This window comes from Rhagoletis zephyria, unplaced genomic scaffold, assembly GCF_001687245.7.
Source record: "Rhagoletis zephyria isolate East Lansing unplaced genomic scaffold, Rhagoletis_zephyria_1.1 Rzeph_scaffold_00290, whole genome shotgun sequence".
Classification (NCBI taxonomy): Eukaryota; Metazoa; Arthropoda; class Insecta; order Diptera; family Tephritidae; genus Rhagoletis; species Rhagoletis zephyria.
In genome coordinates, this window is record NW_016157374.1 from 95,001 (window position 1) to 114,394 (window position 19,394).

At 37.5% G+C, this 19,394-nt stretch overlaps 1 long non-coding RNA gene across 1 annotated transcript in view; it reads right to left on the bottom strand.

Moving 5' to 3' along the window:
* Window positions 1-2,155, bottom strand: part of LOC108358745 (uncharacterized) — a 16,542-nt gene extending 14,387 nt beyond the window's left edge. The window contains exon 1 of the long non-coding RNA XR_001846824.1: window positions 2,010-2,155. This is a non-coding gene — a long non-coding RNA (uncharacterized LOC108358745). The remainder of the gene's footprint in view (window positions 1-2,009) is intronic.
* Between the last annotated feature and the right edge of the window lie 17,239 nt (window positions 2,156-19,394).

Below are 19,394 nucleotides of genomic sequence, written 5' to 3' on the forward strand. Positions count from 1 at the left end.
CCCGTAGATCCGTCTCTGGTAACGATATGAACATATGTATGTATTCTGTCTACTGAATAATTTATTTTTTTACGATTGTTTGTCCGTAATGGCAATTGCATCGATTGCACAAATTGTCTAGTGTGCAACACTGGCATCGTCGACGACAAATTACTGGCAATTCCCCTATTGTGACATTCAATTGACTGCGAACACCAAGTGACAGCAAGACAGCAAGCATGTCTCCTTCTGACCAAGTAGCCATTTAGCATTTTATCAATTCCGACACTCACACTCACACTCACACACACTATCGCTGCGCACTCGCTCGCTAGCACTCACTGCAGCGATCATTAATTCCTTTGGCGTACACTCAAAGTGTCTGTGTCAAATCGATTGTATCCTCGTTGGCATTTATTTTGCGATTTCATTTCAATCACGATTCAAATTCATTGCATCTTTTGATTAAGTTCGTGTCTGCAAATGCAAAAGTTGCAGTCTTATTTACTCAGACAGAAGCTAGTAAAAATTCTATGAAAACTGTTGCTCCGTAATAGGCTTTCTGTTGGCAATTCGAATGAATGAATCACTCTGGTTTACGAGTAAAACTGATTTCAGCCAACACTGAACCCAAATTTAATATAATTTTTGACTCGCCACCAAAAAACAAAAATCCCCTTCCAATATAAGAATCCGCTTCTTTTGACGACGACCATGGCAAACGGAAGACCTACTATTTGAGCGTACGCGCCTGGAATTTAATATTAGCAAACCAGCTTCTCTACATAATTAATACAAATCTGGATTATCCTGCTAGACCGGCAGCAATACTTTTGCCATTACGGCCATTACGGACTGCCTAGGGACTATTCTTTCTTTATTTCTTACTCCTTCTTATTTGGCACTACAACCATTTGTGGGTTTGGGCCGAGACCAAAAATCTTCGCAAGTGGCCTCTTTCTTAAATCTCTTCACCCCAAATGCGGAGCCTATAATCTTCTTTTGATATCATGGCAAAGATTGGAGTCCATATTGTGAACGTTTTGACTCGTTTCGATACCTCTGCATGAACCCCATTTCGTGATGTGGCCAGACGACGATAGGTACGTCGACTTTCATGGGCGTCTTCACTGGACGGTACTCTAGTGAAATCATTGGCCCCTCTGGAGGTTATCAAAACGTCTGGGTGTACATCAGAACCTATGTCAACAGTTACAATGGGTGTATCTCACAAACCTTTAGGCCTCGCCAACCATCGGCGTCCCGCATAAAGTTCCGACAAAACCGGGTTAAGCTGACTAGCTCCGGGCCGCCTAGTATCCGTATCTCGCCGTTGCTGACTAGACTAGCCTAGCTAAACCTTGGTACGGATCATATGATACCAAGACTAGAACCCGAAAATAGTTACCTGTACCAATAATAAGATGGTGAGGACATTCAAAGCTAAAATAACAAAGTTTGTTGCCTATTTACTCCTTTAAAGGAAAGTTTCCACTTTTGCTCTGCCAGATTGTGGTGATCCACTTTGAATCTCTCATGCGAGGCAAAATACCTAGGTATTATTTTTGATTTCAAACTCATTTTAAAAGCAATTGTGACTGTCATCGTACATCACCTAAGGTATGTACAACGCATTCATCTGACCTCTAGTCAGGGGAAAGCTCTAGACTAGAGGAATACTAAGAAAGTAATCGGGAAAGTGCAAAAACTCGTATGGCTCAGCATATCGGCAGCAGGGAGTAGCGTACCTCAGGATGGGCTTAACATGATATTTCATCCCTAGCTGCTGTATAGTTTTGTCCCTGATACGGCGATGAAGAGTTTACTCAAACTCAGGAAAGGTTACGTGTTAAAGCTGACATAGAAGCCATGACCGACGTTCTCAAGCCGGTTTGGGGCTTTAATGCTGAGATATATATTAAATGAGTATACACGACTAGATAAGAATGGGACGATAGAGGTCCCCTCTCCATCTATACTGATGGGTAAAAAGCGGAGCAAGTGATCGGAACCGGTCTCTACTTGGGGACCCAAAGTGGGAGAAATCACGAAAAAGTTGGCCATATATAGTAAAAATTAACCTAGAGGCTTCAAATTTGGAACACAAGCTTCTTTAGTGAATATTAGTTTAAGATGCTGATATACACAAAATCCGCACACAAATGCGCCAATTTCCATAAAACTGTAGTAGTTTTAATTCAAAGTGTTATATTTGAGAAGCTCTAGCAAAGCAACAATAGGTGATAGAACCTTCTATATGACTATAAGTGACCATCCGGTTAAGATGCAGAGATGGTATTTGCAGGGACAGTAGTCAAGAGTTCTAGCTTTAATTTAGGCCTAAGTGAAAGATTTCATCACATTTGCTTTCGCGAATTTTTGACCCCGTTTTTCACAAAATCTTGACCTGGTGGAAAATTTATACTTACGGATTCGTATTCAGCACTAAAAAGTCTATCAAAAGCAGGTTTAACACTTGCCGCACCTGTGTAAGCTTAAATTGTTTCTATGGAGAAATTTGCATTTGAATTTTGATTAAACTGAAAACATTTTGTACCTTCATTTATAGAATTTGCATTCTTTACGTAAATTGAATACCAATGCCTGTTGAAATTATAAATTTAGTTCCTTGCAATTCCAAATCGAACGAGCCATTTAATATTTACGAAATATGTACATTAGGGTGCCCTTTAAAAATATTAATACCTGAATTTTGTATTGGTCACCTTTTCAGGAAGTCCATTTAACTCTCTCATATATGTACATATATGAGATTCTACATAATTTTGCAGATAATTATTTGTAAACCAGTGCCTTTTGGAACTTAGAAAAAAGTACCCATTTGCGATGACTATGAATTTACATGAACCATTTTCAATAAAATGTAAAATTTATCAGATTTAAATTTTTTCAAACCCTGGTAACGACCCATAAAAATTATTTCAAAATTTTGAAATTTTCGTCGTAGTGAGTTTGAAATTCCTGATTTGATTAAGATAAAAGGGGACGATGAAAGAGCCGCGTTTCCTCAATTGAAGGAAACGGTTTCCACTGCCCTTTGCATTTTATGCGCCACGGCAAATGTGGAAATAATGTTTTCCGAAATCAATTTGAATCAAATAATAAAAAAACTGGAAATTCCAGCACTCTGGTATTTTAAGAACTACAACTTTTTTTAAGGAAATGCTTCAGGAGATACTAAATTTGAGGTACCGATTCAAAAGCTAAACAAAATTCACAAGGCTATTTACAAAAAATAGTGAAACTGAATTTCATTAAAAAAATGTTTCATTTAATAATTTTTTTTGGTTAAATAGAGTACAATTTAAACGGCTTATGTTATTTAGTTTTAAACTAGCAAATACCCAGCGTGCTTCCCTGCGCCTTAGAAGTATTTTACCCGTTTTGTAATATTTCATTTAGCGCTCCTCAAAACTATTTTCGGAACTAAGCATACCTGAACCTCTTCAGTTTGATACCCTTATTGCAATGTTTAATTTATTTTATCAATTAAAATTTTCAAACATGTGGCAACCTCAACAAAAATACTTTCGGCTATAAGCCTTCTTAAACCTCTTTGTTTTGACAGCCACATTGCAATGTTTACTTGATCTTATCTATTTACTTAAACTGCAATTTTCAAACAGGTGGCAACTCTCTAATTTTATTTCTTTTTATATTTTAAGTTAGACCTCTAACAATACATTGGTGACAACTGCATTCAATTTCCTGCATTAGTTTTCGAGTGATGCACGTACAAACAGACAGACAAAAATTCTAAAAATGTTGATTTGGCTTCTATTGCTCTAATAAATATCCTGCATATTAATTTTTCTTTAATATCTTTAATGTACGTATAATTGGAAAATCAATTTTTTTTAAACTGCGTTTTTGAAGGTTACAGTTTTTTGGTCGAAAATACAGTATTTACCTGAAATTTACAGTTTTTTGAAAAAAAAACGACACTGCGTAGAACGAAGTAAAGGAGTGTCCCATGTTGACATTTTAAGGAGAACCCTAATGTATCTGCATACATATATATAAATATGTTTTTTTTTACAAATGTGTCGCAAATCCAGATGAACCTATCTGAAAAGCTACTTTTCTTCACAATTACTTAAATACATACATACAGACACAATTATGTACATACAAGGTGCACAAAAACACACATATCTACCTACACGCAAACATAAATGGTATGGTGTTGCGGAAAATGCGGTTAGTGTAGCCAAAGGAGCGCTTAACCCAAATAGCAATCAGCTTAAATTAATAGAAGCAAAACGCCCAAAAACAACCAGTGACGGAACAGAAGAAGTAACAAATATGTAGGAGTATGAATTGCATATTCATGAGACAAGAGTAACAACAACAAACCAAGTATACTTACTGCACGCGCGGAAGGCAAAATGTTCTGACGGCACACGCGCCAAATGGAAAGGAAAGAAATTAATCTTCCACGCCAACGCAACGTCAGCCCGTGCATCCATCCCATCTAGATACTTTTACTCCGAAGGGATGCTGAAGAATTTAATTTTTGTGTCAATTGAATACGAAGAAGGTGTGGCTTAGATTTGCATTCATTAACACCTAACGGTGCGTTGCAACAGGCGAACAATAAAAAAAATAACAACAACAACAGCCTAATGCTCTTGCAGCAAACAAAACTTTGAATGGATGGAGAAAATGCAAAATACGCTTACAGTTGAGCAGGCCACAAGCAGTACAAAAAATACTATCTGAATGAATGAACGAGTGAACGATTAAGAGAGTGAATGAATCTCTGGCTGGCTGGCTGGCTGGTTGAATATGAGTAGAGTACTTACTTAGCATGGGCGAAATTAATCGCTGCAGCAGAACTAGAAAATAACACAAAGTTCTGCAAAAATAGGTCAAAGAGGATGAGCTGCTTCTAAGCAATACACGACGTACACGCTTACAACAAATAGCAGCAACAACAACACATAAATGGCAAAAGTGATTGGTGTGTAGCGAGCCAGATACTCGGATCTAAGTATGTATGTATGTATGTACAACAAAAAAAAAAAAGAAATCAAATAGAATGCTCAGGTTGTGCGAAAAACATAAATGCATAAAACATAAGCCGCATAAAGTGTTGAGATTAGGAAAACAATAGCAGCGGCGGAGGGCGCAGTGTGTTGCAGTTCGATGCACAACAAGTGAATAATTAAAAGCAAATATGCAGTGGCAACGCCAACAACAACAGCTGCAGCATCGTCGGCGAGGAGATTAAAGAAAAAGCAGAGGCAAAAACATTGGACGCATTTAAATTCAAATCTCAAATGCAAATTTTGTAAAGAATGCACGACTAGAGACAGAGGAAAGAATGATGCAAATCGAATAAGCATTACCGTACACAGGCTGCCGTTTTTGCCCTTGGACCCCGCAAGAAATAAAACCAACTTTAAACTTTGCTATGTTCTAACTGTTACAGGTCAAATTTGTTACTCGATTTGCTTAGGCTAAGTACATTAGGGTGCTCCTTAAAAATGAACGATATTTTTTTCAGTCCCACCCCCTCAATCGGTAATACCACGGTCACAGATATCACATATAAATTTTGGTCCCGATTTGAGTGGGTCAGGGCTTGTCTCAAAGGGGTCAAAGGCCGATCTCAAAAAAAATTTTTTTTTTTTTTTTATTTAATGTCCAAACTCGATACTACTAAAGTCGAGAATATCATTTATAAATCTTTGTCCCGATTGGAGTCGGCTAAGATGTCGTCATTGGGTAGTCTGAACTTTGACCACTGTGTGATACGCCTTAAACGACTTCAATCGGCACCCAAATTTTATATGTGATATACTCGACATTAGTAGTATCGATTTTGGGTACTAGACGAAAAAAAGCTAATTTAAATTTTTTGAGTCTCCATAGAGATATCTGAACTTTGCCCTCTGTGCGACACACCTTAATCGTCTCCAATGGGGAGTAGCATCAACGTAAAGGTTGATCCTTAGGAAATCTGATGCAAAAATTTGCTTCGTACATGTAAGGACCACCCTAATGTACATACCTGCACCAAACTCATCTGAACCAAGTCCGACAGGAGAACCAGTTAAGCCTAGACTTAGCTAGTGTATCCTAGCATGAGTATTTCTACTTCAGTGCGCTTCAAAGATGATACTCATGGGTCCAGCTAAGGCTAAGCAATCCAATGTAATGTTGCATCCAACTTGTTTCGCGTTCATTGGAAAAAAATCTAGACTTAACTGATTTCTTCTATGCGGGTATGGGTCAATCCATGATTTTACTATATACATATGTACATATATTTATTTCCTACAGGGTACAAACGTATTTCAATAAGCACTATACGTGTGAGTAGGTGTTGGCTTGGAGTGATTTATGTTTTTAATCGATGCAAAAGGGATTCCACTAAGCAATCGTATTATCCTTTTTGCTTAACATTTACAATGGCTTACAGGGAGTTCACGCTTTAGCCATTGAAAAAGAAGGAATACTGTAAAGCAAAAAAAAATATATATATATATATCCTTTGTCTTCCAATATTGCAGTAAACTGTTGCTGACTGCAAATGTTGTCTTTACGGTTAAGCCAAACTGATTTGAATTTAGTTTCAACTTGCGACTTGCAACACGATGTGGCATTAGATTAGTATTCATAAGGGTTTTTGCATCAAAATACCTACATACATACATATATACATAATAAATATAAATATAATACGAGTACATAATATACTCTCTTAGAGGTATGTATGTACATTAGGGTGGTCTAAGACAAGTAAAGTCGGAATTTTAATGCTCTCACCCTATAGGATTGTTTTATGCGGAAAAAGTTATACCCTTGTTTTTTTTTTTTGAAAACGTAAAATATTTAGAAGTCGCTCAAAGCGCTCCAAGTTATCCATGTAATTTATATGGGAAAAAACAACTTTTCGTAGAAATGGTATAGAATTTTTAAAACTCAATATTTTTCGAACACAAAAATCTGCCTCTCTTCCGAAGACTTCCATTAATAATACCCAATTATTTATTTTACCATTTTTTAATACTATCGATTTTTTAGGGGTTTCTCCATAGCCTTTTTCTGGGCTTTAGTTGTCCTATATAAAATAGATAATATTAACAGGTAATTTTTAAGCAAAAAACAAAACAAAGGGCAGAAGCACCTTGAAGGCAGCAAGGCAAATGGGATTTTTATGTAATTAGGACACAATCAGGTATCACGAGAAGTGACCAGTCAGCAATCGCAACACTCCACCAGTTTTTTGTAGACGCATCAGCTAAAAGTCAGCAAATTTCTAGATTTACCCTCCGAGATGGAGGGGAACATAATTTTTGCCCACCAGAAGCCCATCGATGCCTTTCAGTCAGTGCTGAACAAAAAATCAACGAATTTTTTTACGGTTTACTGTGATGGACGATGGGTGGGGGGACTAATTACGCACCAAGGCAAACTTGGGCTGAGGCCAAAGGTACTGTTTACCAACATAATTTGTTGCAAATGCCATTATCTTGTATAATGACTGTAATTTGTAAGCCTAGGCTCAGGGAACTCAACACCGTAGAACATCTTCAGCAAAGGGCCATTGTAAATATAAACAGAGCATCAAGCTTAGTACCAGGAATTGTAAAGAAAGCTCGCGTACAGCACTCGGCGGTTGTTCTTTGAAGTTTGGCAAGAAGATTGTTCCCGCTCTTGATTTGGAGCATCTAATGCGCCATATGATTGAACGTACTCCGTTAAGGTTGCACTCGCGTCATCTTACTGAAGGATTTTTCTTCTCAATTTCTTAAGGTTATTAAGGCCATTTAAAAATAATTTTTTACAACTCAACTTTCTTATATTTTTCCCCTCAATTTTTTTTTTTTGTATGGATAAAAAAATATTTTTTTATAGATATTCATTTTCTGAAAAAGTCTAAGAATAACGAAAAGAATTAATTTCCTCAAAATTGTTTCCAAAAAAAAATTGCATCTGCTTTGGTTAGAAGAATTCCTTTTTCTAAGGAATAAATTTTTTCCTAAACAAATATTATTTCAAAAAGATAATTTTCAAAAAAAAAAAAAAAAATACATTTTCTTCTAAACCCAATAACTCAAAACTGATAAATTTGCACTATCATGCTTCTGGCATTGGGGTGACGGTATGTGCATACATTAAAAACTACCTGAATTTATCGTTTCAAGCTTTATTTAAAAGGAAGACATCTAAAACTGCGGCTCAAAACAATATTTATTTTTAAATTTTTTTCCTTAAAGTTTTTCTCATAAATGTTTATTTTCTAACATTTTGTCGAAAATCTATTGTTTTCTTTGACTTATATTTTTTCGAAAAATAATTTTTTTCTATCCGTGTTAAATTTTTTTTTTAGTTTTGATAGAAATGTTAAACTAGAAATATTAAACTACATTTTTAGGAAGCGTGTTCCCTTGGCCCTGACAGGGTTAAATGTTTAAATTTGTCACTTAGTGCCTTTTGCAGTGACAATGACAATATAAATATAAACTTACGTACATATGTACTGAAGAAGTAACTGTCAAATTTTGCGTGAAAAGTGACCCGATTTCGCTACACAAACTTTCGATCCCTCATAAATTAATACTATTTTTAAACTCTATACGTCAAGCGATATTCCGCCGCTTAAGAATAAAAAGTGTTTCCCCTTTGTGTGCCAAACTAGCAGAAGGTGGAATGAATTCTATCGAAATCTATCTGAGTTTGCGATATCGCCTCTATATAATCCTGCGAGAGCAAACAGCTTACACATATGATATTCTATGGAAAACGGAATGGAATAAAATAAAATCAAAGAAATAACAAAAAGCAGATTTAACTATAGATAGATACAAAATTGAATCTGTTCGTAAGAGCACACATACATATGTATATGTATTTACATGTGCATCCACTTTTTTTCTAAATACATGCACGTACACAATAAAACTAAGCCAGGTATGTAAACACATCCATACACACTTCTTTATTGCATAAATGCATATATTTGTAGGTGCATATTGACAAACAAAGGCACACATACCCAAACATAGATACATATGTAAAGCATATAGCCATTCAGCTGCAACCAACCGAAGAAGAAGAAGAAACTCCGAAAACAACTTTTCAAATATGGATTTGCATTTTTCGCCCATTTATACGCAATTTGCATATGCCATCATAGCACACGCACACACACACACCCATGTATGCATATGCATGCGGACACAATTTACGTATCCATGGATATGCATACCTGTTGTAAGTTGCCTAACGAGCAAGATGATCTAGTTTTCATACTTTTCTTCTGCACTTTCTTCCAATATTTGTTGTTATTTGTTATTACTTTTGCTTTACTCCTTCCGGTGCTTACCTGCTGCAATCGCATGCAGAATACATATGTACATATTTCAACTCATACAACACAATTGCCACATGCCACACATGTGTGGCTGGATGTCTTTATTTAGTACACTTCTATGTATCACTACGCTTAGCATACATAAGTATGCATGTATGTACGTTAGACCGTACCACCTTACAAAAAAGAAAATGTTCGCCATACATCCCTGAGCCTGAAGTATTTTTGTAAAACAATTTTGAAACAAATGTTATTTTTTTTTGGTCGAACCTTAAGGTCGATTTTTTTTAATTTTTCAGCGACTTCATATTTGGCAAAATGTTTTTTAATAGTTCTACTGGAATAATCAATATACTTATTAAGCCGAAACTTAATAATTTTTGTTAAGCTTTAATTTACTGACATTAGGGTAGTACGGTATATTTCTTCGATTCATTTCCGCGTTTTTTTTTTTAATAAAACAGAAAACAGTTATATACTCCCCCATATTTTTCTTTTTGTGACCACCTCAGAGCCAGCTGGCAAATTAGTGATTTTTTTGAGACTAGATACGTCATCATAAGCCATTTATAAGATTGAAAATGAAAAACGTGGAGCGCATGCAATACATAACATTAGATTTAATTAACAGTGGTGAAACTACTACAACTAACAACTACATAACATATACCTAAAATTTCTACAGAGAAAGTACAAATTTGAGATCGATTTTAAGCGGGGGTTATTTATATATCCACATAAACACATACATGTATTACTCTTCATATCAATTCAAGTCTATTATTAATTAATTTCATTTAAACAAATGGCGTGTCGTCCATTTCCGCTTTAACGTAAGTAGTGCATATTTTTATTCGCAATATTTAACTTCTTCTGGCGGGGCGACATCTAGGGTATTCTAATTGTATGTCTTTGATATGATATCTTCAACGAAGTTGATATCTAGACTTTGCCATAAATATCTTTGCTATATTTATAGTATGTGGTATGGACACACAACATTGCAAGTTGATAAAAGCGTTGTAAAAATGGACCTCCAGTCCATCCACACGTTGAATATTTGTTCATTTTCGACCTTGATTACGTCTGAAAATAGTAATTTTATCAAGCAGCAGACAATCCTTACACCAAATGAAAGTAGGCATAATGCCCTTTTATTAGATATATATATCATATCGGTCGAGATGGGACAGAAAAACTCACACTCCACGAAACAAGTTAAATTTGTATAATCATACCTTGCACTTTGAAACAGAGAATTTTTCAAAAATAAAAATGTTATTTAAGTCACAAATGTTACAGCCAATAGTACATACCATTAGTATGGTTTTCCATTGTTAAAATAATCACACATAGAACTTTTTGTTTACGTAGAACACATCCGCCTTGCACTGCAGTACAATATAATAAAATTCTAGCACAAACTAAAGTGTTTGTTTTTATATTTTTTTTTTGTGTTAGTCAAACTAAATATTCCCCGCTTAATTGCATTTCGAAAATCGCACAATTTGTTTTAAAATCTTTTTTACANGTTATATTTTTTTTTTGTGTTAGTCAAACTAAATATTCCCCCCTTAATTGCATTTCGAAAATCGCACAATTTGTTTTAAAATCTTTTTTACATTATTAAATTTAGATTCCATAAACCATGTTAAATCTTATAAAAAATGCCCTATAGCAATAAAACTGTATATCATATGCAAAAATTTAGGATTTGCAAACCACTTTGCCCAAAAAAATCCCCCTTTTTTTCTGAGTCACCCTAATGCATACATAGGTGTGCAGATATGTATTTGCTTGTGCGGCTATATGGCACGCGTTTGTACAATTTTTAATCCTTTTGCGCATAAACAACGCTCCTATATACATATGTACACATGTATGTATGTATGTAGACCCCTCTCTGCCGCCAAAGCAGTAGCAGCTGCCGTCGCTCGTTGTAGGCATGTAAGTAAATTAAAACGAAGCTGAACCATCTGGGAAATTTGCAATTTTTCATTTTCTTACTCCTCCACACCATACACACTGGCATTGTTGTTGTTATTATATGTAGCTCCATTGTTTTAGGTGTTGCTGCTGCAATATTTTGTTTAACTATCGTTTTGTACACAAATGTTTGCATATCCGTATGTATGTACATATATGTATGTATATGTATGGGAGTGTTAAGGTGCTTTGCTAAATCCTCAGCTACACTTCATTCATATGCAAAAATGCCGAGATGCCTTTGAGCACTGTCGTGTTGCATACTTCCTGCTGCTTATCCACCGGTTGCATGAATGAATAGCAAATCAATGGCATTTTTATAGTTTACTCGTGCGGTCATGTTAAGCATTTATGCATGTATGTATGTATGTAGATAGTTTTAGTTGTTGTCGGAAGCTGTTTAGCCACAGGTTTAGTTATACGCATATCCATCGACCTTAGTCGGTACTAAAAGGAGTTATCATTGCATCAGCAGCATCAAAGGAATGAAAGTGAAACCTCAACGGCTTCGAGTTGTGTTTTGTTGTGCTAAGCTGATTTCATTCCATTCAAGCTGCATTGAGTTTTAGGATATGCAAAATTCTTTATGTTACTCCCAGCAAGTTTTTAAATACAAATGTTGAATATTTATCGCACGTAGGTATGTATGTATGTATGCAAGCGTCATGGCTATAATTGATTTATCGTTTGCTTGGAATACATAGTAAAATTTTAATTGAACCAAAAACTTCAATTCAGCTTATTCTTACATGTCGTTCAGTAACCCGAAAAATTGCACATTAGGCCAAGCGAGACGTATTTAGAAATGATGACCAACAGGAAAAATATTATTATATTAAATTTATGAGAAAATTAGCTGACTTATGTAAGTTCCTATGACAATAGCGAATTCCATCTGTAAGAACAACCCAACGCCTAAACGATTCTGGCTAAAGGTTCAGTTAGTCTAGACTTAACTTAACTTAACTTACGTAAGGAATCGTCAATGATTACTCAGCACGCCAACATAGCCAGGCGTTTCTGTCCATTCCTACGACATGACCGAACCAGCGTGGCTGCAGTATTTTAATGACAAGAGATACCTCTTTTTGACCTCGTTTACTTACAGACGTGTCCTTGCATGTTCTTGTAACAAATTGTTCCTTAGCGATTCAGTCCGCAGCTCTTATTATCTTCTACAACATCAGATTAAAGAAATTACACAAAAGGCAGTCGCCTAGTCTGAAGCCTCGCTTGGTATCAACCTGCTCGGAGCTGGTCTTCGTATCAGTTACGCAGGGATCACTTCTTTTCGTGCTATCTAAATCGGCTTTGAAATCGACAAAATAGATGATGGGTGTTGATCCTATTCTCGTTGAACTTTTTCAATATTTGGCGTACGGTGAGTACCTGGTCTATGGTGCATTTGCCAGGTATAAAGCCACACTGATAAGGCCCAATCAGTTTATTGACGATGGGCTCAGTCTTTCACACAATACGCTCGATAAGGCCTTACATGCTCCGTTTAAGAGGCTCGCCTTTATTTGGGCTCCCCTTATTTTCCGTTGCGGCGTGGGCGGAGATGAGGGAGATATTGAAGAGTCTCGCTTTGATGTGGACCGTGGCTAGACACTGGTTCACCGACGTGAACGATAGCACTCGGCGTAGAAGGCTCTCTCCCCTCACAAATCCGACACCGAATTTTCGCTTCTTTACATGGCAGCTGTAGTAGATGTGGCAAGTCCCCATAGGATTCTTGACTTACCCGGTCCATCATCTTTCTTGGATGGCAGTGATGTCAGCCTTTCACTTCACTAAGACATCAACCAGCTATACAGAGGCACCTTCTCCATTAAGGTTTCGGGATTTACAGGTGCGTGGCCCAAATCGTGGATTTATAAATCTTTGCCGTGGTCGTCATCACAAGAAGGGGGTATCATCTGAGGTTTTTTGTCATTCCTCACTGGAAGTGGTTCTGATGTGACCGGTGCCAAACCCAGCACACAACCCATTGCTGGAAAGAGGTGGTGGTTTCTCAACCGAATAGACGTTTAGATAGCAAGCCGCTTGCCCCAAATCAGATGAACGCTTGCAGCCCCATCTACAGTGCGCCCTTAGATTGAATACGACGGGTTGGTCCCGCCGAAGCTCCCTCTCTTCATTCGCATTCCAAAGCACCACTCGGATTGGTTAGCGCATCTTGCACATGGGTTGCTCACATTGCCCAGAGTGCGCAAATGAGGACGCACATAAAACTCTTAATTATTAATACTACAAAATGCCCGAAACTTTACTCAGATTGAAATTCGATTTACACTTTGGATAGCCCTTATCCAAAGGACACATTTTCCTAAAAGACATATTTCCTTATAGCAAATTCCAAAGTTACTCTTTCACTTAGAATTCTCTTGAATCGCAAATGTATTTCGCGCTTTGAATGCTCCTTAATTGTACTGACATTTTTTTCCTTAACCAACAATTTAGGCGACTAACCCATCTTTTAGATTGCTCCAAATGGCTAAAAGCACACTTCGAAATATGTAAGTGAATTAAACGCAGTATTGCTACGTGTTTTGCGGCGAAGTCAAGCCAAAACGCCTTAGTGTATGCAACAAGCATTGCTTTGTACAGAAATAGCAAAATAACAAAATTGTTGCTGTCTATAGAGGCTGCATAACCGCTCACAGCAGTGGGTGAAATAGAAAAAGTAAAGGCAAAGACAAAAACACTAAAAAAAATCAACAAACACAAAGCTTCAAGCCACCGCAAAAAAAATAGGTGAGGCTCAACAACAGCGACAACGCCCGCGGGCAACAGCTGGGTCCGAGTATCTAGTAATGACCAGTGCAATAGTGTCAACCGGAAAATCCAAAAACAAAAAATACACAAAAAACTAAAAAGGAGACACTGATAAAACGCAGCGCGTTTCCGCCGCGCTCTAGATCCTGCAAAAGCCAACAGCCGACAGCCAACAGCAAAAGCAGCAACGCACTCGACTCTTGCAACACAAACTGCTGCCGCTAGATGGCAATGAATGAATGGGATTTTAAGTGAACCTAAAATGGAAATTTTCGTTTCGCTTCGTTTTGGTTTTGCAAAAAATCGCTAAAGTCAAAGCAATAAGCTTCAAGCGATAGATGAGTGGGCAATGCAGTCTGTATTTCCATTTCAGTCAGTCGGTGACAATGGCAACGCGAACCGGTTAAGGTTTAGTGATAATTTAGTACAGGCAACAACAATAAAGATCTCAGAGCTTTGTAACGAAAAAAAAAAACACTAAAACACAGTCCGATGTTACATGACAATCTGACACGTTAGGCCGCATAGTGTGCACAACTGTAAACTTGTAAACTGGCACACAGGCGAGTGGACGAAAAACTGCATATAGACATTGAAAACGTTTTGACCGGCGGCAGCATGACACAATTTTGGTAATGTGTACGAAATGTTATGCGCACACATGTGCGCCCATATCTAACCTACGTTTATCTAACGCGAATATGTGCACACATAGCTCCAGGGCTTAACTGCCAGCGTGCCAGCGTTTATTGACTTTGTATGGCGCGCGCGCGCTGCCGCGACCACTCTAAAAGAGCGCCTACACCAGATATCATTGATGCGACCCTGTAGGAAATATTAAATCGAGACACGTCAAATTCTGCCGCCATTTTGGTCATTGTGAACTAGATTTAAATTTTTTGAAGAAGAAAAGCAGTGCCGCAGAAAATTGATTTGCGTAATTTTTAGACACGCCCTCTAATATATTTTTCAGTTGGCCTGACGTCCTACGACGCGTTGGTCTATTTGAAGACAGTTGACACCAAGTTCCATCTGCTCAGTTTATAAAGGATACAACAGCTTCCGGGGTTTTACGCGGCGTCAGAGGCACTTCTCTACATACATTTATGGGTCATTTAACGTCAAAACGCATGCGAAAGTGGTAATTTGAAGGTCAAACAAGAAATAGATAGATACGGTACAAGCCTCCTATTTAGTGTGTTTTTCTCATTTTGACCTTCAAATAACCTCGATACCGACCTCTTGAGACGAAACTGACCCTGGATTCGGGTTCAGTGACCACAAAAACATATATCGTGACCTTTTGTTACGATTCATGGGAAGATTTTCGGGAGATTGTCGGAAAATGGTGACATGGTACCGAATTATTATTTTGTTATATGCGCCACATAACTTTCGGTTCTACATAAAAAATACCCAACTTTCAATATCTTAAAAATAACGAGATCTCTCCACCATTTTTGCATGCGTTTTGACGTGGAGTGACCCATATACAGTGAAACCTCCCTTGGGCGGACACTCACCGTCAGTCATTTTTTCTCCGCCCAAGAGAGGTGTGCGCTCAATGGAAGGGAAGCTTATTTTAGAATTTTTTAATGTTTTAATTAATTGAATAGTCACTATTTCTTATTTAAATAAAAGTATTGATATTACATCGTTCAAACAAAAATGTGCATGTATTTTGTCAAAAGTGCATATTTCATTTATGTGCGTAAGTACATATTAAGTAATAACAAAATAAAAATAAATATTACATTTCAGTCTATAAACTACATAAAACCATAGATTCCTTACATAAAGAACTGGGAAGTTGTCGATTGACGTAAGTTTTATTTTTAATTTTTTTCAGTGTCAGTACCTTTTTCATCAATAGTTTTCATGTTTTTATCAGTAACAAAATCCAACCAGAAATCTAAATTTTCGGTCCATGTATTTATTATTATCTATTGTTATAAATTCATCAGAATTGGAATTGGATTCTCCAAGGGTTTCTGATAATTCAAATAACGAACCTAAACCACTGCGCAAACCAAACTAAATGTGTGCATAACAATCACATTTTATGCGGGAAGTCCCCTTTTTCCATTTAGTAGTCCGCCTATGAGGAGTTCGCGTCCGCTCAACGGAGGTTTTTGTTTGATTTGTTATGAAAAGAAATCTTAATGTCCGTTGATAAGAGGTTCGCGTCCGCTCAATAGAGTTTTTTGTGTCAATTTTATGCAAAATAACTGTCCGCGTCCGGCCAAGAGAGTGTCCGCTTAAGAGAGAGTAATTTGTTCTGAAATTTATACTTAAAACTTGGTGTAGGAAAAAATGTCCGCCCAAGGGAGATGTCCGTCTAATAGAGGTGTCCGTTAGGAGAGGTTTCACTGTATATTATATCGATGGCTGAGTGGAAGATCGACCTATCTCGGCAGCCAGTTCGAATACGCCCTATCTCAGAAAATTTTTCAAGAACGTCCTACTTCAGAATTTGATTGAAAAACGCCTTATCTCAGCTGCCGATTCAAAAACGCCCTATCTCAGATTATTTTCTGTGTATTTTCGTTTGAGATAGGGTATTTTCGAACCGAATTCTCAGATAGAGCGTTCTTCAACAAAATTGTGAGATAGAGTATTTTTCAATAAAATTCTGAAATAGGTTATTTTTTAATAAAATTCTGAAGTAGGGTGTTCTTGAAAAGTTTTCTGAGATAGGGCGTTTTCAAATCGGCTGCCCAGATAGGTCCATCTTCCACTCAGCCATCGATATAACCAAAAATTTCAAATGCCTTGGTGCCAAAAGGCCTCCAAGACTTAGAGCGTCGAGCTGCATCCATCTCAGACAGAGTTGGGATTAAATGCCTCATCTTTGTTTAACTAAAAAATCACGGAGACTTTAGCCATAACTTCCAAGTTACCCCAGAGACTGAGGACCTGAGACGCTTTCACTCAATGAAGAGATTACAATCTGTCCTACAGATTTCCAGATTACTGTAATGTTTTTAGGCTGAGATCTATCTGTTCATTGCTGCTAAACATGATGGGCCTTGTTCACACAAAACTCGCATTTGTTTTAAGACAGTCAGGCTGTCATCAAGGCTCTCGGAGCGGCAAGGACTAATTCAATCTGATTTTAGGAATATCCAAAATTCCTGTCATTTCTCAGTAGTGTTGTTTCGGGAAAGGGAGAGAAAATATTCTCTGCTACAAACAGGTGTACTATCCTAACTGAGACTTCTGCTGGCAGGGATGATGGAGAGTCGAGAGTGGCTACTTAAGGAAGGTGGAGTAAACTGGACCCATTCAGAGTATCGCAACAGCCCTGGGCTTGCCTTGATTAGTGGAACATAAACTCCCCTCCTGAAATAGAGGCTATAGAGCACATGGCTCTCAGGTTGTAGACGCCATATATTACTTTCAGTAGAAGTTGTTAAGACGAGGAGGAGTCTGTAAGTACTCGTAGTATGAACGTCCTCCACTAAAAAGAGAGCGCTTCCGAGATTTCTATGGAAACAGTCCTTCGAGATACTGAATAGCTTTGCATCGTGCCATTGGAGGGGTTATCTAGATTCGTAAAAATATCAGAGTGAGGTCTTAGAGAAATCATTTCCTCTGGGCCTAACCGGGATTCAGGACCTGAGCTGTAATTGGAAGAAGACATTGATAGTCTTTGACATGAATGAATCGAAATCTGACGGAAGGTCGGTGGAGTGGCTTTTCCAGGGAACTTTTCATCAGGTAGCTTATATCAAAGAAATAGTCCCGTGGCTGTTAATACGCACAAGGGAGTTAAGAGCATTAATTATCTTCTCAGATAGCCCTGGGCCCGTTACAGTGAAACATGGTTCCTGGGACATGCAGTGTTTTTCGCTATAACTTGGCAGCTAGCGTTTATTGCGGTATAAGAAATGGACAATTCTAATGGTCTAGGTGTATCCATTGTCTTGATCACCTTAACAGAAGCCCTTGCTTGAGTAGCCATCTAAATTGTTTATCCGAATGGCTCCCCAATTATTGTCCAGAAGGCTGAGCTCTTGGCCTGGAGTAACTTTGATCATGGATTTGGAAAATTTTTGCTATTCCTTTAAAATCCTTTGCTTCTAACATTTACATAAGAAAGATTGTCAGCAAGAATAGCAGACATTTCGCCAACATAGCAATTTCCAGCTGGGTAGTCTTGCCAACAACAACATGCGTCGTATTGTCACTGCTGACTGTGCGTCGCGCCACGTTGTGTCTTGTGGTTTCGTTGTCACTGCACATATTGCTGTTATAGTCGTATTTGCAGTATTTTCCACGCAGCGTTGTTAGTTTGGTGGATGCATTGCTGCTGACTCTGAGGTCTAACGTGCTGTTGGCCGGCCACCTGCGCCCAAAGTCGCGCCCGCACCGGTGCACAGCAGTCGCGTGGTGTTTTTGCTTTTCCTTTTTTTTTTTGTTTTGTCCAAGTTAAAGTTAGTCACGCTCTGCGGCAAATTGTTGTTGTTAAATGCTACTGGTGGTGCACCTAATGTGTGGCACGTTTTGTGCGCGTGGCCATGCGGGCGCACACATGACAATAACGGTGGCAATTCTAAACGCGTTGGCACATATTGTCCTCAAAACTGTAGGGGGTACGAAACGTTTTTTGAATGCACTTTTTAATTAATTTGTTGGGAATATTTTCATGCAGACCGGCGCATTTTAGTTTGAATGCAGAAAAAAAAATGAAAATATATCGGTTGATAAGGGAATGAAGTTGTCAGGCAACGAATAAAGTGTTTTTTTTTTTAGAAATATTTTCACTTTTACAGTCGATGTGTAATAAAACGAATTATATAATGTCAACCCAATTCGTACAACCGCAGAAATATTTTGTTGAGGTCAGAAAGCAACTAACTATAAAAATTTTAAGTTTTTTTTAATAACAAAACAAAATAAAAACATAAACTTGTTCAATATTTTTCATTCGTATATACATATATATCTATACATCGACGGCGGAGTGGAAGATCGACATATTTCGGCAGCTGGTTCGAAAACGGCATATCTCACTTTTAAATACAATTTCTACAACAGCATTTTGTATTTTGTATTTTAACGTACTTTTTCCATTCCTCATATGATAAAGTTTGTACAAAACTATCGATGGCGATTACAACTACCGATAGTGACAACCTAAAAGCGAAACTATCGATAGTGGCAATAAAAGGCAAACCATCGATTCTATCGATAGTGCCATCGATAGTTTTCCAGCTCTACACTTCGAATTACCAAAATTATAAGAAGGCCATGCGGAGCGTAATGCACAAATTTTAAAATTACGCATTATCTTCTCTTCACT